Consider the following 22561-nt stretch of genomic DNA (forward strand, 5'->3'; position numbering starts at 1 on the left):
TAAGTGATCGTACCAGAGCAAGGGTCAATCTCTCAATCTGGCATTACATTTTGAGCATTTTGTCCGTAATTATAGAATGAAACTTTTCTCTGTTCCTAAAGAAAGCCAGTCATTGATACTCAAATCAAAAGATTGCCTTTCCCAGGGGCTATTTCATCCTTGTCCTTGCTTCCAAGAGCTGAAATATTCCTTTCTCCACTAGGCCAAGAAAGCACCTAATTGTTCCTCCCCTCACACTCATCACAAGGCTCCTAGTTTCGTAACTTAAGTTTCTGGCAAGGTTTACTTTGGAACTAATGATAGGAGTACCAATTTACTCATCTGTCGATCAGGGGCTTGGGATTCATATTGCACCTGCTCCAGGCAGAAAGTTTCTAATAGCAGGTTAGGTGCCTTTGTCCCCAGGCTTCCAGGTGCTGCATATGCTCCACCATGAAAAGGAGACAATGCAGGATTCAAATGAGAACCTTTGCCTCCACCTTGTGGATGACACATCTAAATGCTGATGCTGTGCAGAGGTCAACTCTGAAATCAGATCTTAACAAAATTGCTAATAGAAAACCGTGGGGGATGTACCTACTTTGTGCTAAAGCTCTATCTAGAGAATCATATAAAATAGTAACATAGTTTTCAACTTTTATTCTCAGGGATTTTAAAACTCATGTTAATTGACTCACATGACAAAATCAGCCACCCAAATTTTTCATTCAATGCCTGATAATGCTTAAAAATTTGAGGAAAAGGCCGGTGCTGTGGCTCAACAGGCTAATCCTCCGCCTAGCGGCGCTGGCACACCGGGTTCTAGTCCCGGTCGGGGTGCCGGATTCTGTCCCGGTTGCTCCTGTTCCAGGCCAGCTCTCTGCTGTGGCCCGGGAGTGCAGTAGAGGATGGCCCAAGTGCTTGGGCCCTGCACCCCATGGGAGACCAGGAGAAGCACCTGGCTCCTGGCTTCGGATCAGCGCGGTGCGCCGGCCACAGCACGCCGGCCACGGCGGCCATTGGAGGGTGAACCAATGGCAAAGGAAGACCTTTCTCTCTGTCTCTCTCCCTCACTGTCCACTCTGCCTGTCCAAGAAAAAAAAAAATGAGGAAAAAAAATCAGCTCCATTTTACCACTGAGAATAGAGCATTAGTGATGATGTTTAATGTTTTTGATATATTAGAAATCCTGCTGTTTAATGTAAGAAACAGTAACACCACATTTTTATATACTTTGTTAGTTTTCAAAGGACTTCATTGTTACCTAACCTTCACCTCGATCACATGGGGCAGATAGTCCAGGTCCTAGTCCATCTAATTTACAGATCAATGAGTCCAGTAGATGAGCACAGGAACAACTCCGCACACTGACAGCAAAGACTAGGCTAACAATACAGGGCACGAATGGAACACTCTGCCACTTCCCTATTGCTTAGTAATGTGCGCCACAGAGAAGGGCTTCAAACCACAGCAATCATTAAATGTGCTCCCAAATCTGGAGGTTGACTGGGCTCCGCCTGCCTCAAGCAGGGGCAGGTGGCAGTGCCTGGGGCCATCCTGAAAGCCTTTCCATTTGCAGGTTTGGCAGCTGCGCTGGAAGGAATCAAACAGCTGGGGTCTGGAAGAGGTGGGGCTCCTTGCATCTCTCTCTAGCTGGTCACTGCAGGCGATGTCTCCACATCACATCCTCAGAGCAGTCAGACTTTTCACACAATGGCTGAAGGTCCTCAGACTGAGTCTCCCATGAGACCATGGCAGAAGTTGTCATTTCTAGTGGACCCTCGGAAGTCAGGTGACACCTTTTCACCTGTGTCCACCCATCAATGAAATTCACAGACCCATTCAGTATTCACAGAGAGGGGAAATAGTAGGTTTTCCTAAAATTTTTTAAATCTATTTTCATTTTATTTGAAAGAGAGCGCTCTTCCATCTTCTGGTTCATTCCCTAAATGCTCATTACAGTCAGGACTGGGCCAGGCCAAAGTCAGGAGCCAGAAACTCCATCTGGATCTTCCACATGAGTGGCAGGGACCCAAGGACTTGAGCCATCACTGCTGCCTCCCAGGGTGCACATGAACAAGAAACTAGCATCACAAGCAGAGCCAGGATTGCAATCCAGCCATTCCACTATGGGATGCCTGTGACCCAAATGGCATCTTAACAGCAGAGCAAAATGCCTGCCCCTCTATGTACTCTGTGCATACTCTCCCAACACTGACATTGGTAGCTGAATATATGAGGGGTCTTCAAAAAGTTCAAGAAAACTGCATATTATGAAGAAACTATGCTTGCATTTTGACAAGTTTTGTGCCAAATAAATTTATTTTTTAATTCCTTTTTTTCCATAAACTGAAGTATCCTCATATACTTTCAAACAATTCTGAATGATATTTTGTTATCAACCACAACTATTGAGTAAAAATAATAGAAAAGGCCATGTTTATATTTTCCTTCAGTGCTGTTTCACAAGAAAATTGGGCCCAGCCAGAGTAGGTTTGTAGAATACATACCTCTTGAGTAAACATTTCTCATCAACACTTACAAAGCATGGTCCCTGTGATCAAGGTAACTTCCGCACTCACGTGGAAGGCAGACATGTAGACTAACAAACTCGAGAACAACTTTGCAGGCAGAGAGAAGGGAATCACTGATGATGAGCTGAGAAGAAAACTGGCGCGTGGCAAGCTTCCAAATTTGAACCTGACACAGCTGTGTAAGGTGTAAGGGTGCTGTCTGGTATCAAGTCAGCTCCAGAGAAGACTACCTTGTAAGGCTTCTTGTCCACACAGGGAGCACGCCAACTCTCATTTCTCCTGCTGAATCTCACCAGCCAACCCAGCCTTCCTGAAACTCCACCTGGGAAGTGACGCTCAGTGGCACAATGAGAACAACACCTCACTCACTGGACTCTCAGTGAAAAGTGAGTTGTTTGGTCCGGTGTGTTTTGATTACTCGTTGTTGGGTAGAAAGATGATGCATCCACTAAGAATTAAAATAAATCCAGCTGCCACCTCTGTAAACTCAAGCTAAAGGAGCTACCTGAGCGAACAGCGAGGTCAGAAGAGAGCTTCAAAGGCCCTCCACCACCAGCTAACATTCCTTTTATTCAACTATCCTGGCCGTCTTTCCAGTGTTCTGTCTTTTGAGTGTTTTCAACACATTAATGCTATTTCTTTCAATATGTTTATTCAGTCCCCAAAGTGGACTAACACCTTAAAGTGATTTAAATTTAGCCTCTTATTTCCTAGAAATATTTGTGTGTTTTTTAAAATAACATATATGCTTCCCATTCCCAGGCATGGGAAGCACATGGCTGAAAGTGAAGCCAAAGGACTCAGTCTATTACAAGTTTTGGAAACTCAAGCATAGGAGAAAATATTTTAGAATAGCAGACTCTCCAGGAGTGTGACTGTGCCCTTTCTGGGGCCAGCCTACCATAGTGATCTTGTTACCAGCCCTTACAAATAGCCCCTGCCTTCAACAAAACCATCTCAACTATTTGCCAATGCGGTATCCTTGAGAATGTGTGACTCTGACCCACAGTCTTAGAAATATGCAAATACATGAGATCAGAGATACTTGCCTAAAAGCCAAACTTGTTAAGGATGGAATGAGACCGAAGGCCATTTATATGGGTGAGATTCCAAACATTTAACAGTTGGTAACACACAGGTCCCAACTGACCAGAATATACCACTGGCCGGTGAGGACACATGATGGCTGTGAACTGGCAACTGCTCAGCTATAAGGGGAATGGGGAACCTGAATCTTTCATGGTCATCGTGGAATGAGGGAGCTGAGGTGATAAAGAAAAGCCTTGGAGAAGAAGGGGCTGAAGGAAGGAAAAAAAGCAAAGATAAACTTTATTCATTTGGAAAGTTCCAAGATCAACATTTTTGTCACTGGCAGAGGCCATATGGAATATAGCAAAATACTCCTAAGGTAGGAGAAACATTGAGATAGAAGACTCAGTCAAATATAGATATAGCAAACAGAAACAAAGTCACCAGCAGGTTTTAAAAGTCACTCTGTGTCATCAATCTGAGAAGCAGTTCATACACTAAGCTTAGATTTTATGAAGTTGATTAGATAAGCATAAGAAACTAGTATAAACACAAAGTAAGGCCAAAAGTACCACTAACTTTACAGAGAGGGAATAAAGCTGATTTTAGTATATCATCATTTTGTTCTCATCCAGTTTATTGTATTTATGGTTTGCTGTCATTTATAAATTCCCCATTGCAATATCTAATGTGTGTTCATAAAACCAACAATCACTCTCAGTCATTATTCTAATTACTAATAGAGTGTTTCTATGTGAAAAGCAGAGAATTGCAGTGTGAAGAATCATCAAATATTGACTCAAGAGGCTGAAATGATGGCCAAACATTAATGAAATCAGCAATTAATTCTGATTCAAATAAAGTTAATGCTCTCAACACTTTATAAATATATATGATATGCACTTCTTCATTAGCACAGCTCTATTTTAAAATGTTGCTACTCTAAGCGTGTACATGCTCATATATCACAAACATTGAGAAAAATGTTAAACAAGTTAAAACAGCATTGTCCTCAACAATTGTTTCACCAAAATAAATTTATCTTTTAACTGCATTTTTGGGGGAACTTTTTGAAGTCCTCTCATTTTCTGGAATGCAATTATTTGAATTGTGTGGCTGGAGAAGAGTGGAAGTCATATGTCTCACTGTTAGAGTGGGTGTTTACAAATAAGCAAACAAAGGAAGCTGGAATGATCTGTGTGTTGATGTAATGTTTGTGGTGGCAGAGTCAAGAAAAAATGGAGTGTACTCCATGGAATAAAATATATATAGAATGTGAAAGGTGTATCCACATGCTGGAATATTACACCCAAATTAACAAAAACACAAAAGTCATACATGTTACTTCATGGGCAGAACTGAAAATCAGTGTTGACAAAAAGTACAGTCACACAATGGAAGTTTTTTATATATTGCAATTTACATAAAGTTTTTAAAAGTGCATCTATGCAAAATATTTTTTTATTTAACAAGAACATATACAGTGAAAATATAATTACTTGTGGGCAGAGGAAGGAAATGGGGTATATGGAATGGGGATAAATAAGAGAAAAGCCTGTATGCACCAAAGATGATAACATTCCAGAACTAAAGAGTGAGGTAAATACTAATAAACTAATCTTCTACACTTGACCTAACAAGAAAGAAAAAGCATTCTCACTCACATATGGAAATGGGAACTGACATCTCAAAATACTCTGCTAGGGCTTCAACATTGCACTACTATATATGAGTTATAGTTCAAGTTCCTACAATTTCCTACAGTTGACTTCCTGTAATTTCCACAGCTTTTCCTAAAGCTACCATGGACCAGCGTCACAGGGACGGAGGTGAAGAGGATATTATGGGATGCCCAAGCATATCCAGTGGAAACCCTCTATTCTCAATGTCCATGACTCCTTGGCCCAGCATCACCCTGTCACAAAGGCATTATCCTCAGAGACCATTCTTGCCTTTATCACCTACCAGTAGACCAATAAGACAAGAACTAGGTCAGAGTGAGATCCCAGTGAAAAGAACAGGCCATCAAAGAAGGGGGTACCTTTCTCTGAAGGGAGGAGAGAACTTCCACTTTAACTATGACCTTGTCTAAATAAGGTCAGAGTTTGTGGACTCAAGAGGCTTCCATAGCCTTGGCAGCTCATGACAAGAGCCTCGGGTGATTACTGACGTCATAAATAAGAGTGTCAATTGTTAAATCAACAATTGGAGTCACTGTACACTTACTCCCCATGTAGGATCGCTGTCCTGAATGTGTTTGTGCTATGAGAATTAATGGTAAAACTAGTACTCAAACAGTACTTTATACTTTGTGTTTCTGTGTGGGTGCAAACTGTTGAAATCTTTACTTAGTATATACTAAGTTGATCTTCTGGATATAAAGATAATTAAAAATGAATCTTAATGAAAGATGGGATGGGAGAGGTAGTAAGAGATGGGATGGTTTGCGGGTGAGATGGTGGTTATGGGGGTAGAACTGCTATAATCCAAAAGTTGTACTTTTGAAATTCATATTTATTAAATAAAAGTTTTAAAAAAAGCATTGTCTTGGTACAACTGAAGTATTGAAGGGTAGCCAACTCCATTATTTACTATTTTTAAGATTTATTTTATTTATTTGAAAGAGTTACAGAGAGATGCAGAGACAGAGAGAGAGGTCTTCCGTCTGCTAGTTCACTCCCAAGATGGCCGAAATGGCCGGAGCTGCACTGATCCAAAGCCAGGAGTCAGGAGCTTCTTCAGATCTCCCACGTGGGTGCAGGGACCCAAGGAAGGACCTGGACTATCCTCTACTGCTTTCCCAGGCCACAGCAGAGAGCTGGATCAGAAGAGGCACAGCCAGGACTAGAAGTGGCACCCATACGGGATGTTGGCACTTCAGGCCAGGGCTTTAACCCGCTGTGCCACAGCACTGGCCCCTCATTTACTTTTGTAATACCAACACATTCTATTAATTTTTGAGAAGGAAAGGGAAGTGGCTCTTCCTACATTTAGACTAACTGGAATCCTGTTATAGTAGCATAACCAACACATAGACAAAATAGAGCCAGATTCAATACCTTCACATGAAACTGCTATTTTCAAAACATTGCAGAATTATTCTCTAAGGAACAGAATTTTCTCCAAATGGTTAGATGAAAAGTCAATTAAACAGAATGTTATCCAATTCATGGTCCCACTGAACTAAGCCTAGACTTAGGTAACTTCAAGTTCTCTAATTAGAGCCCATTAATAACTATTCTTTTAACAGCCCAAATATATTAGTTTCTATGTGCCAACTATTGTTCTAAACACTTGACCTGCAGAATCTCATATTCACACACACACACACACACACAAATACCAATTTTGTAAATCATAAAACTGACATATTCAGAGATTAAGTGACTGGCTAGAGGTTATTTATTGGTGAGTGGTGATAAAGCTGGGATTCAAGCCTGGATACACAACTGGAAGCCCCCATTGTCCCTGCCCACAGGACATAGTGATCAAAAAAGGGGACCTTCCCTGAATCAGGCCAAAATTGTAATGGAAGAGCTGCTGTGAATTTGCTCAGAAAGGCATTCTTCTACCTAGGTATCCTAACAGCTGGATTCATTTCACATATTTTTGTTTGGGTCTCAAAGGTTTTGAAGGATTTTGGGGGCTGCAGGTTGTCCTAAAATTGTGGAAAATATGGTGAACTTTTTAAAATGAGCTTGTACTCCTGCAAAATTAAAGACAAGTGGGAACAGTACTGATGGCTTCCACCCTATGAGAATGTCATAGAAACACAACTAGAACATACGGAAAATGTGTGGAAATTAGGAAAACCAAAGTCTCCCATAAGTCAAAGATCCAAAAAAGATGAGAACTGCTATTTCCTGAGAGGAGATTAAGTCTCTCCCTGATCCAGGGCCCCTGCTGCTTTTCAAAGGAACACCACCAAATAAACAGTTCTTACTTGCCCAAATGCATTGTTTTCAAAAAAGACACTAGCAAATGTGAAGAAGAAGGGAAGAATCCATCATTTTAAGTAACAATTCATTCCATATACAGATTCAACAAGCCATTTCTTAAGCATATTTAGAAGCTTATTTTGGTTGATCTTATATGTTCTTGGAATGCAAAATACATTATTATAAGTAGAATCAAATATCTGTTTTAAAAATAAACTTCTATGCAGTTTGCTATAAAACCCCTCTACTGCTATGAGTATAGGAATAAAAAGTATGTTTGATACAATGTATACATTATATCTACTCTACTAGTTATGTTTTATTACCTTTTTTCTATTAATAATTAATTTTTTCTATTAATAACTATTAAATACTGACCAGTAATCTACTGGCATCTCATATACTTCTTGGCATATAAGTTATCATGTGCCCAAGTAATGGAAATATTCTAGTATCAGTCAAGGAAAAAATATTATAGGCATGGATGTAGGTAGATATACATACCACATATGCAAGTTTTTCCTTCCACTAATATAACTGAAGGCTGATTGCCAAAGTAGAAGGTTGCATGATACGTGCTAAAACTTCACAATCCTTCAGGTAAATATGTTGATTTGGGATGTCATAATTTGAAAGGACCTTTTCTTTTCCATTTGTAGAGTAGCAGAGAAAATGGACGCTGGACCAAAAGTAGACTGGAGTTTCACGCCCAGTTTTGCCACCACCATATTGTGCGGCCTGGCAGCTATAATTCTCACTTTGCAACTCAAAAGCATGCAGCTATAAAATGTTGCGACAGATCCTAGAGCCTCTGAAATTCCTGTTCACGCCCTATTCTCTGACAAGAGCATACTGTGTGCACATGTGTGAGTGTATGTGCACGCACAGAGCCATGCATGTTGGATGCTACTCTGTACCCAGTATCTATCACTGCTTCAGAAAATGTAAATTACTCAACTGACCCACTAGGTGGTAGCAAATCCCTGGTTACTACATGATTTCAGGAAACCAAGAATTTTCTTAACAATGTAAATTCTACCATCAAAAAGTGAATGTAAGTATTTTGTTTGAAAAACAAAACAGAGCACAACAATAACAACAATAACAAAACACTTGGACTTTTACTTAGCTCTGCCATTTGCTGTTTGCCTGATCTTAGGCTACTACACTTTTCAGGGTTTCTGATTCCTCATCATAAAAATCAAAGAATATCATGCAGAGCTGAAACTAGGATTGAACATTGTTACCATAGTAATAAGAAGAAACATTTTAACAGTAATGCCCTTACATCTTGAGCCATTCAGATGGCCTGAATCTGACACTAAGAATAATTCCATTTCATTAATTTTTAATTTTTATTTATTTTCATTTTATTTGAAAGGCAGAGAAATAGACAGAGGTCTTCCATCTGCTGGTTTATTCCCCAAATGGCCACAAGAACTGGGACCAGGCCAGGCCAAAGCTAGGAGCCAGGAACTCCATCTGGGTCTTCCATGTGGGTGGCAGGAACCCAAATACTTGAGTCATCACCTGCCACCTCCTAGGGTATGCATTAGTAGGAAGCTGGGATCACAAAGAGAACCAGGACTCAAACCCACTCCCACATGGGATGCAGGCACCCGAAAGGAGACTTAACTACTGCACCAACGCCCACCCCAAGAATAATTCCACTTTCTATGTATAAAATATTAGATAGTAAATATTTTAAATTTTCTCATCTATAAGAAAACAAAAAATATATATTGCAATGATAAAATATCACAAGTAAAGGGATTACTAAATATGAGCTAGTATCATAGTTGTTTTTTGGTGTTTTAGAGGTTTTTGTTGTTGTTGTTGTTATAGTTATATTCTAAGGCATTTGGACTCCCATAAAGTATTTATCACCCCTCTCCTAATATCTATGGGTGGGTATAGACTGACAATGACTTACAAGTTCAAGTTTGCCCAAAATGGTTATGGGTCCAGAAACACCTTATCCCCTGAAGCATGGATTGATTTAAAAAAAAAAAAAAAAAAAGTCCCAGATATCATCCTATTTGTATTTCCAGAAGGAGCCTACATCTTTGGATTTAATCAATCCTCACTAAAACTTCGTGGCGGGACATTCTGAGAACTCTCTGTCCTGGATTTGCAGCCTGTGGTCTCTTAGATTCCTCCTCAAAGAATGAGGATCAGCCTGAAGGCCTCAAGTGAACATAGTAGACTTTTTTTTTTAAAGATTTATTTATTTATTTGAAAGTCAGAGTTACACAGAGAGAGAAGGAGAGGCAGAGGGAGAGAGATAGGTCTTTCACCCACTGGTTTACTCCCCAATTGGATGATTCAAAGCCAGGAGCCAGGAGCTTCCTCCAGGTCTCCCACGCAGGTGCAGGGGCCTGAGGACTTAGGCCATCTTACTGCTTTTCCAGGCCATAGCAAAGAGCTGGGTCAGAAGTGGAGCAGCCGGGACTCAACCCAGCATCCATATGGAATGCCGGCACTGCAAGTGGCAGCTTTACCCACTATGCCACAGCGCCAGCCCCCATAGTGGGCTTCTAAGTTTAGGAAAAAAAAAAAAAACAACTACTCCAAGGGCTAGTAACTGAGAAGTGTACCCAGCAGAGCTTGCAGAAGCCAGTGAGTGTGGTTCTTCCTTGAATTCTATTTATTCGCCACAACCATCAGTTATGCTGCTTCTACTAAATCACATTTTCACGCTACCCAAAGAGAAGTGCCATGTTCTGTTAGGATTTGGTTTCAAGCACTTGAGGTCATGAAATACCAAGGAGCCCAAAGGCACCAATCTTTGAAGTACATGAAGTTCTAGGATCCACCCTGCTTCCTTATCCCAGTTAGCTATCATCACTTTTGAAAATATTTGCTGTGATAACCTAGCAGAGCTAAAGTGAAAAACAGAGCAAAATCTAGGCACAGTTACAACCAGGAACCACCCTCTTACTCACTCCACCTTTTTCTTACAAACTACAGCAGTCCATTTCTCCTCTTCCCCTTTTCTTTTTCCGTTCAGTTTCAGTACGTAATTTAGTAGCAGTCATACAGGTACATTCTGATAGTGTGTTTTGCGTAATAGGGTAAGCCCAGTCAAGATAGCAGCATTGACAAGCAGAGGTGAATCAGAGAACACAACCCAGCCCAGGACAAATGAGGTGTAAGACGCTGACCTACACTCAGCAGCAGAGCACGTCATGGGAGATCAGAACCAGGCGTGAGCTGGTCTGGAAACATCTCACACCCTCCAGCCTTAGAGGTTAACAGGAATGAGGGCATGACCCTAGAGACTCAGCAGCACTCCAAGATCTGCGGCAGCAAGGCTACGGGAGGAACCAGAAAAGAGTGTGGTCACCACTTTAACGAAGCATGATTACTAGATCTGTTGATACATTTGGTTCTTATTCACCAAAAGATGTCTCACAACATTCAGAAAGGCAAAGAAGGCTAAAGCAGTTCTTAAATGCATGGCCCACCTTTGAAAAGGTGGGACTGGTGTTGCAGCTTAGTGGCTTAGGCTGCCGCCTGTGACACTGGCATCTGGCTGCTCCACTTCCAGTCCAGCTTCCTGCTAATGGCCAGGGAAGAGGCAGTGGAGAATGGCCCAAGTGTTTGGGGCCCTGCTACGCACAGGGAGGACCCAGATGAAGCTCTTAGTTCTTGGCTTCTGCCTGGCTCTGCCTTGGCCCTTGCGGCCATCTGGGAAATGAACCTGCAGATGGATGATCTCTCTCTGCGTTTGTCTCTCCCTCTTTCTCTGTAACTCTTTCAAAATAAATAAATAATTTTTTTTAAAAAAAGAGTAATATGAAATAGAATAAAAGGAACAAAGGCTGACCTTCAATTACATGTTCAGCTCTGGGAACATTCTGCAGTCACTGACCAGACAGCCCTTACTCCACTGTGAATTCATCGAGGGCAAAGACCCAGCCTGACCTACTTTTTTAATCACCAGTGACCACACTGGTGCCTGCCGTGGGTACGCCTTCAGTGAATGTTTGCCTTCGCTGCACTTGTTGTGGATAATATCACTGAGTGTATATCTATGCCAAACCTCGTGATATGTCCTGCTAAGTCACCAGGTGTAGCCATAAACCCCTCACCTCTAGCCCTCTCCTGACCTCAAGTTCAATATATACATGACCATATGAAAGAGTCTAGCACCCAACCAGGAATTAAGGCCCTGGTGTCTGTTATACTTAGTTCCTGGCACCCTGACTGAACACCGTTCCATTTAATGGGAAATTCTATAGAATTCCTTTCTTCATAAACACAGGAAAGTAGGCTTGGATGTCAAGTTCTATACCTAAAGCACCTGCAGGGCAGTGTGACCTGAAGAAAGTCATTCGAATTTGTTTGTTTTTCTTTTTTCATAAATTAGGTCAATTGGCTCTAATGTGCATTTCAGGGGTAATATTATGATTCTAAGCTGATCATCAAGAGGAGAAAATTGGATTCAACGGGGCCAGCCAAGGTTCCTGATCTTACAAATTCCCACACAGTCTTTTTTCCCTCCCTAATCCACATACTTTTCAGTGTGTGAACACTAAACTGCTTACAGGAGATTTACTAGTAACATGAATGCATTAAGGATTCCAGTAAATTACATATAATCATCTTCCTGTGTGCTGTAGAGAGGGTGAACCCTCACCCTCAACACACGCCTAAGTTGAATAACTAGCAACCTACAAGGAAATTTTAAAATAAAGTAGAACAATAAAATATGAAGACTTTGGAGTGGGCATTAAGTCTGGAAATTAAGATACCCACAACCCACGTCAGGGTATCTGGGTTCAATTCCCAGCTCTGGCTCCTCAGTGTCCTGCTAATTTGCACCCTGGGGAACAGCCTTCCTCTCCCTCTCCCTCTCCCACCCCCCTCTCCTCTAAAATAAATAAGATTTTTAAAACTTTTTATTTGCTTATTTTTACTTTACTTGAATGGCAGAAAAACACAGACTGAGAAAGAGAGAAATCTTCTATCTATTGTTTTACTCTTCAAATGCCTGCTGGGCAAGCCAAGCTAAACCCAGGAGCCCAGAACTCAATCCAGGTCTTCCACATGGGTAACATGGAGACAAGTACTTGCACCATCATCATCTGCCTTCCAGAGTGCACTTTAGCAGGTAGCTGGCTTGGTAGTGGAAAAGCTGGAACCCAGAACGGGTACTCCAATATAAAATAGACATCCCAAGCTGCGACTTTAACTGCTACACCAAATGCACCCCCAAAACAGGTAAGTTGTAAATGAATAACTTATCTTTCATTCAAGACATTTTATATTCATGGATCTTTAAGCTTTCTACAAATGCCACATGGAATAGTCATGAATGCATTAAATGTTGACAAATAAAACTGTCAGCAAACAACTAACTCAAAAAAATAAGTCCATGAAATTCTGACATGCTCCCTTTGCAGTCCTGTGACACTGAAGTTTACAGTAAATGGTGCTCTTGAGTTGAAAAGAACTATAACCTTTCAACATGCAGCCTTTAAAGGAGGCTAGGAGGGGACCGGGCAGGGAGACACTAAGTTGGGAACTGGGACAGCCCTGAGCAATGCTATGAAGAAGCTGTTTAACTATAATCCCTAAATAATCCCCTCAGCAGCACCATTCCACCAATACTTGCCATCACATTGCTAATTGCAAAGGTTCTGAGGTCCAAAGGGCATCACCTTTCAATGTTCAAAATTTTTTCTCTGCAGTTCCAGTTTAGGGTAAGATGGACAGAGCACACTCTACCCGATTACTCCCATTGAATGTAGCCAAAAACCTAAAGAGAGTGCATAAAGCAGATCTTTGAAGATGCAATAGCAAACAGCAGCAGGCAGACTGGGGACGATCATATTTGAAGCACCACTGAATCACCAGTACATGGACCATGGCTTTCCCTGATATCCCCTGTATAAACTAAAGACAACCTAACACTCGTAAGTGGGCATCACTTCTGAAGGGAAGAGCTCCAGGGGAAGCTCTCTAGCTTAGGCTTATGGAGAAGACAAAGAGGCATATGGCAGATTACTATAAGTTCAAAGAAGGAGAAACTTCCGCCCTAAATGGAAGGCCTCAAATCCCAAGACCCGAGAGGGTGTGACAAATCCCCCCTGCCTGGTTCACCTTTCCTATGGCAGTTATGCTTAGTCATAGCTGCGAGGTTTCGGCAGAACCACTGTTTATGGGGTCAGCTTCCTAGAGGCAAGAGTGACAAGGGGAGCTCCAGGAAAATGGAAACTAATGAGAAAAACACGGTGAGGATCGAACTCAGAAAAGTAAGCCCATAAAATTGGTTCTGAACTCCGGAACTCATCCTTAAACTATGCCTGCATGGATCTGGCACCAATCAGCATATCAAAGACTGAAAACTAAACTAAAAGGGAGATATTTGTCTAAGTCTTAGTCTAGTTACTACACACATGGCACTGCAAAGATTTGGAAAATAGAATTAAAGCAGCATTTATCAAATCAGGGCCTCAGATATTGAAAGAAAAATCAGGGAATAAGAAGAAGAACAACTCTGTGCACACACATTTGGCAATATAGATGAAATGCATAGAACAAATAATCAAAACCCACAATCCACCACCAAAAATGCACCTAAGATAAAAGAGAAAACAGGAAGAGTCCTAAAAGTGTAAAAGGAAATTAAATAAATAGCTATAAATATGCCATAGGTAAAGTCTCAGGCCCAGATGATTTCATTGGTAAATACCACCAAACACTAAAAGAAATTTGAGGACTGGAGTTGTAGTGTAGCAGGGTAAGTTTCTGCCTGTGATGCCAGCATCCCATATGGGTGCCCATTAGAGTCCTGGCTGCTCCACTTCTGATCCAATTCCCTGCTAATGTGACTGTGAAAACTGCAGAAGATGGCCCAAGACTTGCAAGGGCCCCTGCACCCATGTGGGAAACCCAGAAGAAGCTCCAGGCTCCTATCTTTGACCTAGCCCAGTCCTGGCCATTGCAACCATTTGGGGAGTAAACCAGCAGACAGAAAATCTCAGTATCTATCTCTCTCTATTTCTTTCTCTCCACCATCATCCTGTAACTCTGCCCTACAAATAAATAAAATATAAATCTTTAATTAAAGAAATTTCACAGATTCTACACAATCTCTTTCAAAAAACAGAAGACGAAGGACATTTCCCACCTTATTTTATGAGGCCAACATTAGCCTGATACCAAAATTACGTAAGATAAGAGAAAACCACAAATCAATATCCCTCGGGAGCATAAATGCAAAAATCCCAAATACAATATTAACAAATTGAATTCAACAATACGTTTTTTAAAAATATACAATGACCAAGCAATTTTTAGGCTAGGAATGCAAATTTGGCTTAATATTCAAAAATCAATCAATATTATCTACTGTACTAATGTTCTAATGAAGAAAAGTCACAAAATTATCTTGGCTAATAAGAGAAAACATACAAAAAACATCAATATTATTTGGTGATAAAAATTCTCAGAAAACTAAGAATTAAAGGAAACTAACTTTCTTGATGTAACATTATACTAACATCAGGCATGTAAGGTATGGCTTTGTAAAAAATGTCTGGTGGGAAGCCAGCATTGTGGTGTGGCAGGTTAAGTTACTGCTTGCAATGATGCCATCCCATGTTGGAGTGCCAGTTCAAGTCTCAGTTACCCAGCTTCTGTTCCACCTTCCTATTAATGTTCCTGGGGAGGCCATGGAAGATGGCCCAAATAATTAGGCCTCTGCCAACCATGTGGGAGACCAGGGTTGAATTTCTTGCTTGTGGTCTTTGTCTGGCCTAGAGCAGGCTATGTGCCATTTGGGCAGTGAACCAGCAGATGGAAGATCCCTCCCCCCTCTGTCTCTGTTGCTCTGCCTTTTAAATGTATAAATAAAGACATTTTAAAATTCTTTTTTAAATTTTCATTTCATTTGAATGGCAGAGAAACACAAAGACTGAGACACAGGGACAGAGAGATATCTTCCATCTGTTGATTCACTCCCAAATATCCATAACAGCCAGGACTATACCAAACCAAAGCCAGAAGAGTGCAACTCAATCTGGGTTTCCCAAATGGGTGACAGGGACCCAAGTACTTCAGTCATCATTTGCTGCCTCCTACCTAGGATCTGCATTAGCAGGACTCTGGAAATCAGCAATGGAGCCAGGACTCAATAGCATCAAAATGTCCATTCTCCCAAAAGCGATTTATACATTCAATGCAATACCAATCAAAATACCAAAGACATTCTTCTCAGATCTAGAAAAAATGATGCAGAAATTCATATGGAGGCTCAGGAGACCTTGTATAGCTAAAGCAATCTTGTACAACAAAAACAAAACCAGAGGCATCACAATACCTGATTTCAGGACATACCACAGGGTGGTTGTAATCAAAACAGCATGGTACTGGTACAGAAACAGATAGATAGATCAATGGAGCAGAATAGAAACACCAAAAAGCAACCCAAACATCTACAACCAACTTATATTTGATCAAGGAGCTAAAACCAATCCCTGGAGTAAGGACAGTCTATTCAACAAATGGTGCTGGGAAAACCGGATTTCTATGTGCAGAAGCATGAAGCAAGACCCCTACCTTACACCTTACACAAAAATCCACTCAACATGGATGAAAGATCTAAATCTACGACCCGACACCATCAAATTACTAGAGAACATTGGAGAAACCCTGCAAAATATAGGCACCAGCAAAGACTTCTTGGAAAAAACCCCGGAGGCACAGGCAGTTAAAGCAAAAATTAACTATTGGGAATGCATCAAATTGAGAAGTTTCTGTACTGCAAAAGAAACAGTCAGGAAAGTAAAGAGGGAACCGACAGAATGAGAAAAAAAATATTTGCAAACTATGCAACAGATAAAGGGTTAACAACCAGAATCTACAAAGAGATCAAGAAACTCCAAAACAACAAAACAAACAACCCACTTAAGAGATGGGCCAAGGACCTCAATAGACATTTTTCAAAAGAGGAAATCCAAATGGTCAGCAGACACATGAAAAAATGGTCAGAATCACTAGCAATCAGGGAGATGCAAATCAAAACCACAATGAGGTTTCACCTCACCCCAGTTAGAATAACTCACATACAGAAATCTACCAACAACAGATGCTGGTAAGGATGTGGGGAAAATGGGACACTAACCTACTGTTGGTGGGAATGCAAACTGGTAAAGCCACTATGGAAGTCAGTTTGGAGATTCCTCAGAAGATCTTACTAATGGATGAATTTTAGGGATCTGACATGGACTAGAAAAAGGTACTGAGATATTTAAGATAAAGCTGAAGCTAAGGATGGGTTTCACACATGAACTAAGGAAAACATTTATATGTGAATGAAAGTTAAAATGGCTTTATTTTGTTCTTATAAGTTTTCCATATCTTGTTACTATTGACCAGAAGTCTGTAGCCTTATGTTTTAGATCAGTAACTCCATAAATATGAAATTCTTTTAAAATTCTATTTGATATTTATGTGGTTATTGCTTCACATACTATTAGATAAGCCTAAACAGAATTTGAAGTGCATCTTATCATAATAAATGTAAACAGAGGACACAGAAAGGAAATATATATCAATTTACCTGGAAGAAAATGAATATATGTTCACTGATGGAAAAAAGAACCCTCTCAGTTGAAAATAGAATAATGGATGGAAAAATATCCTAATACCAAAATTATTCTTACACAAATTTTGTTTGTTAAGAATAATCATTTGATTAATCATATGACTGACTATATAGGATAGATAAAAGAAATATTTATAATGGCAGCATACTTGGGTCAGAAATGGAAGTATTCTAATGGAGACATAGCTTATGAGAAATAAAACCTAGGATTTTTTAGATAGGTGATATCTATATGGTTTTCCAACATTTGCTCCATGCTAGTATTTCTGGTGAACAGTTGTACCAGTGCTTCTCAAACTTTCTTCCAAGGTAAGGACTCATAAAAAATGATGGTACTGATATATGCAATACACAAAAATGAGATTTCAGCCCAGTTCCTTTTGTAGTATTTCTGATGCCATTTCTCTCTTTCCCACTCAATGTAATAGAGTTGATAGGCTGAGAAATAAAATCATGCAACTATAGGCATAATGCCCACTAGCTTCTTGAACTCCCCAAAATAATTTTCATCTGCATCTCCAAAGTCCAGAACTCATTCACAAGTCCTCAGAATCTACAGACAGGGTTTACTTTCCCAGCTTATGGCTTCCCCAAGCTTCTCCACCATTCTTCTCCTCCTCAGCCACCTCGTGACTACTCTCAAAGTGCTAGAGTTGTCCCCGCGCTGCCTCGCTCCAAAAGAAGACACCACTTCCTTTTCTCAGAAAATTCAGCCAACATGCAGCGGCTTATCCTTCAGAAGTCTTTGCTCAAGAAATTCTGTGAAGTCAGTCTCCTCAGCCAGGGATCTTTGTCTGTCTTGTCACTGACATAGCTGAAGTGCCTAGAATATTATCTGGCTCATAGAGCATGTTCAGTAAAATCCTGTTTATGGGACATTTTGAAAACACAAGGTAACTACAAAGCAGAAAAGTAATCAATTCTGTTCAGAATCATTCTTCAGCCCTCGACTAATCTCCTAGGACCTACTCACTCTTCCCACTGAGAAAACTTCATTTTCACTTGATTCCAGCTTCCAGGAGAAAGCAAACCAGGCAATCCCATGGAATAATCTTCCGGAAATGGTGTAATGACCGCAGGAAATACAGCCTTTTCTAGTGCTCTGTGGAGGGGTTGGAGTTCTTTTATTCCAAATCCAACATTTTAGAACAGGATTTTATGTTACCGTTGCATAATCCAAGTCTCAGACAAATGTTTACTCCAAACCTAAAACTCTTCCTAGCCCAAAGGTGATAGAGAAGGAAATACGCTTGCTTTAGCACAAAGTGCCAGCTAAAACTTGGAAGTTCTAGGGTTTTTCTCCTTCTGAAACACTTCAAAGAACCCAGATCGATTGTCCTCCTCTGCCCCTTTGCAAACACAGCAGACCTTGAAAGTTGAAAGAATAGTGAGCATGTCCTAATCACAGATAATTTCAGCATTAACAGGATGCAAGAAGGAGAAAATTTGTCTCTGTTTATAGACTTATGAGCATCATGCCCTCTCCTCACTGTACGCATGCAAAGATGTCTTTGGATCTGCTCTAATTCTTTTTATTTTTTTAAATATATCATATGCAAAGTGCCGTGTGATGACTGTTATTGGTAACATATCGCTACTGGCCTTTCCTTGAACCACTGTGTTTTGATACTTCAGCTAAGTGAACAAAGCAGTAATTCATACCCAAATGTCTTCTAGTTTCGTTGCCAAACTGCCACATGGTGTGAAAGAAGTTTCTTCCAAAAGAATAATTTAAGGATTTGGAATATAGGGAACATACATGTATATACTCAAGCAATAAAATCCTACATCATAAAGAGAGAAACATGAGAGGCTACATGAGCACAGCTTGAGACTCAAGAGCAGATAACCCTTTCCTCTACCTCAAAATTACAAGGCTAAGCATGTAGACACAGTTTGGATAAAGGTACAACAGCAAACACAACCATTATTCCATTTTGCCAGGTTTCTGACTCATCGTTGGAATTTTAAGTGATTCCTAAGGAAATAAAGGCAAAACAGCAGGTGTCTAGATCTACAAACGGGGTATGAAATTAGCAGCCTATGGATAAACAAGGATGGTAGAAAAGCTAAGTTGAAGGGGAATGGCTGGAGAAGGGTGGGACAAAGTTCTCTTAAATAAAAACGTGCAATGTTATCAAAAATAAAATTTCCAATGTTTGAATGTGGTGATAAAATAAACTATTATTTTGGGAACCATAAGCTTCATTTCCCTACTGCAACTTATCCTCAGATGTGACAAGGCTCAGTAATTAAATCTAAGAAATTTAAGATGGTGAGGAAAAACTGCTTTTCCCATAAGAAGATACTGGAAAATGAGTTCGTGGAAAAATAAGATTAAAAGTTAAGTCTATGCTAGTGAAAAAAAGAATTTTAATGCATGCAGCTTTTCATAATATGTATTTCCGATGAATATTTTGAAGATCCTTTGCATTTAAAGCAAATGAATGCTACACAATAATTTATATTTTCCTAAAGCCTTTGAAGGATTTGATGTCAGTCACAAACACATTTTGGATGTTTGTATGAGGGAACATGTAACATTATACAATCTCCATCCCAAAACTACAATCCTGGGCTTCCTCTATCATGTTAAGTGCGGTAGGCATACTCAATGGAGCTAAAATGTTGCTCAGCTGGTAAAAGGAGGCAGTCTTGCCCTGGACTGATCACGAGAGAACTGAATACTGAAATCTTCACCTGACAAAGCCTCAGAGAGCCTGAAGCATTACTGCCCAAAGCTTTTTTTTTTTTTTCAGTTTCTCAAGAACTTATGAAGGAGATAAGATGCTAAGAATAAAACAGAGATAAATTATCTTTCTTAAAAGTATTATTTTAATACATTAAAAATAAAATATATTTCTTATCATTTCCACACTTACATGAAATTTCATACCTACTACTTGTCTGATCAGCTTGCTTGATCTATTTTTCTCTAATTAAATAAAATGGTGGGGTAGAAAATGAGAATTTAAGGCTTTCTACTAACAGAAATTACAGATCAAATTATATGCCATCTTATCCACTGCTATGTGCATCCAACGAAATTATGTGATGATCTCAGAATGAAGGTCAAAGTGTGAAAAAAGGCTTCCTCGCAACACTGAATATTGAGTTGGAGAGGTAGGTGTTGGGCTCAGCAGTTAGGATGCCATTTGGGATGCTTGCATCTCAGCTCTACTTCTGATTCCGGCTTCCTGCTAACATGCATGTGGGACACCCAGACTGAGTTCCCAGTTTGGCCTGGCCTTGCCTGAGCTATTGCAGGCATTTGGGGGGATGGACCAGTGGGAGGGAAAAATCTGTGTGTGTGTGTGTGTGTGTTTCTGCCTTTCAAATAAATGAATAAACAAATATTTAACTTGACAATTTATAAAAGAAGCAAAGATGGGTCAGTGTGAAATTAGGGTTGAGAGCTGGCATTGGTATGGAGAAAACTTCTAGAGCAAGTAAAGAGAAGCCTAACATTATCTTTCCAATCTGATACTCCACTTAGGTTTTTTTGGACCAGTGCTTCAAGTTAATTAATTCATTGAAATCTCTGGCACTGAAGAGGCGAATTCTTGCCATTGCAAAGACAAACTCTTGACCTTTGCCACAGTTCTTTTTAACATCAGTGGTGTGGACCTATCAGGGCAAGGGGCAATTCACATGGACACTTAGTGAAGTTGTCTCCTCCTGCAAAGTGGGAATCAGAGTTTCAACAGCTTGGGACTGACCCTCCTTGTATCCTATTTCTTCTTCAGAGAATGAAATTGTGATATAAGCCTTTAATTTCCCCTGTACCCCTTTCAATAACAAATTTCCCAAATTTTAGCTAAGCACAGGGGCACCCGGCTACAGACTTTATTTCCAGTCTTTTGTGTAATTAGGAGTGGCTGTGGACTAGCAAACGTGGTTTTGCAAATTTTATGTCATTTATTTGAAACCTGAAGCCACTAGGTCTTACTCTCCCCCTTTCCATTATGAGAAGTGTCACCACCTTAGACCCAGCGATGGGAGCCCCATGTTGAAGATGGCAGAGTCTTCTTGCACACCAGCAGGGGGACCTGAGGAACAACCCTGAACAGTGAAGCCACATCAGCATTGTACCACTTCCCCTTGGACTCTCAACATGACATAGAAGAAAAAAATACTTCTGTGTCATCTATCGTTTAAACGACTTTGGTTTGGGTTCTGTCTTACCTTAGTTTAGCCTGCATCCTACATACTGCAGAAGGTCCTGAACAATCTCTGAAGTATGTTCCAGTTCTGGATGTCAATAAATAATGGATGAAACATAAGTTTTGCTTTAGGAGTGAAACAAAAAGAGTAAACATTGTTACCCTGCCAATAGCAATCACAGAAGCACATGTTATAGCTTGAAATAAACTTTTAAATGATAGTCTTTGCTTCTCTTTCTCAGCATCTCAGACTAAGAGGCCCCTTCATGACATCTTTTAATTGCTCTGTTAATCACTTTCAATATCCTTCCATTTTACTAACAGGCAGTATGACAATAGATTACCTTCATTACAAAGGCTATCTTCAAGTTCCCACAGGCATTTAGTAAAGTTCCATTATCCCCAGGCATAATCCTATGAGAAGATTAGATCACTAAAAGTGATTTTTTTTTTTTTTTTTTTTTTTTTGGCCAACCAGCATAAAGCAGCTAGAGAGAGGGCTTGTAGTAGATGTGAGAGATGTGAGTTTTGAAACCTGAAACCTGAAACCTTGATGTTCACATGGGGGAGCTGGGAAAGTCAACTTAAATCGACTAAAATCTGTCCTTCCTTGCCAGGTCAATTCCCCACAAAGAATGTAAAAAAACTTTCATCATGTTTTAAGAGCCCAGATGTAAGTACTTATATAAATTTAAGAGTCACATAAAACTACCATTGTATAAATTACTAAAATTTTTATCAGCTATATTTTTATTTGAAACTATGGGAAATCTCAATGATCTGGAAAGATCAAGAGCTATTTGACTAAATCAAATTCTTAGATGTAAATTTAAGCTTTGTTATCCATTGATGTCTAAAGAAGCCAACCCCATGATGGATGAGAGATGCATTCAGAAGCAAGAGAGGATTTCATTCAAAGAGATTTGGGCAGCCCATGGCCCAGCGGAGGCCTTCATAGCCATGGAGTAGGTAGAAGTGATATCTAAAGGAAGGACTAAAAGGACACTCAAGACGAGAAGTACAGGGATATAGTCTGATGCTTCACATATATACTCACCCATCCCCCACCTATTCACCTATCTCCCACACTGAGCCATAGTCACTGTCTAAAAATACAAATCTGGGCTGGTGCCGTGGCTCACTAGGCTAATCCTCTGCCTTGCGGCGCCGGCACACCGGGTTCTAGTCCCGGTCGGGGCGCTGGATTCTATCCCGGTTGCCCCTCTTCCAGTCCAGCTCTCTGCTGTGGCCCAGGAGTGCAGTGGAGGATGGCCCAAGTGCTTGGACCCTGCATCCCATGGG

Source organism: Lepus europaeus, chromosome 8 (genome assembly GCF_033115175.1).
Source record: "Lepus europaeus isolate LE1 chromosome 8, mLepTim1.pri, whole genome shotgun sequence".
Taxonomy (NCBI): Eukaryota; Metazoa; Chordata; class Mammalia; order Lagomorpha; family Leporidae; genus Lepus; species Lepus europaeus.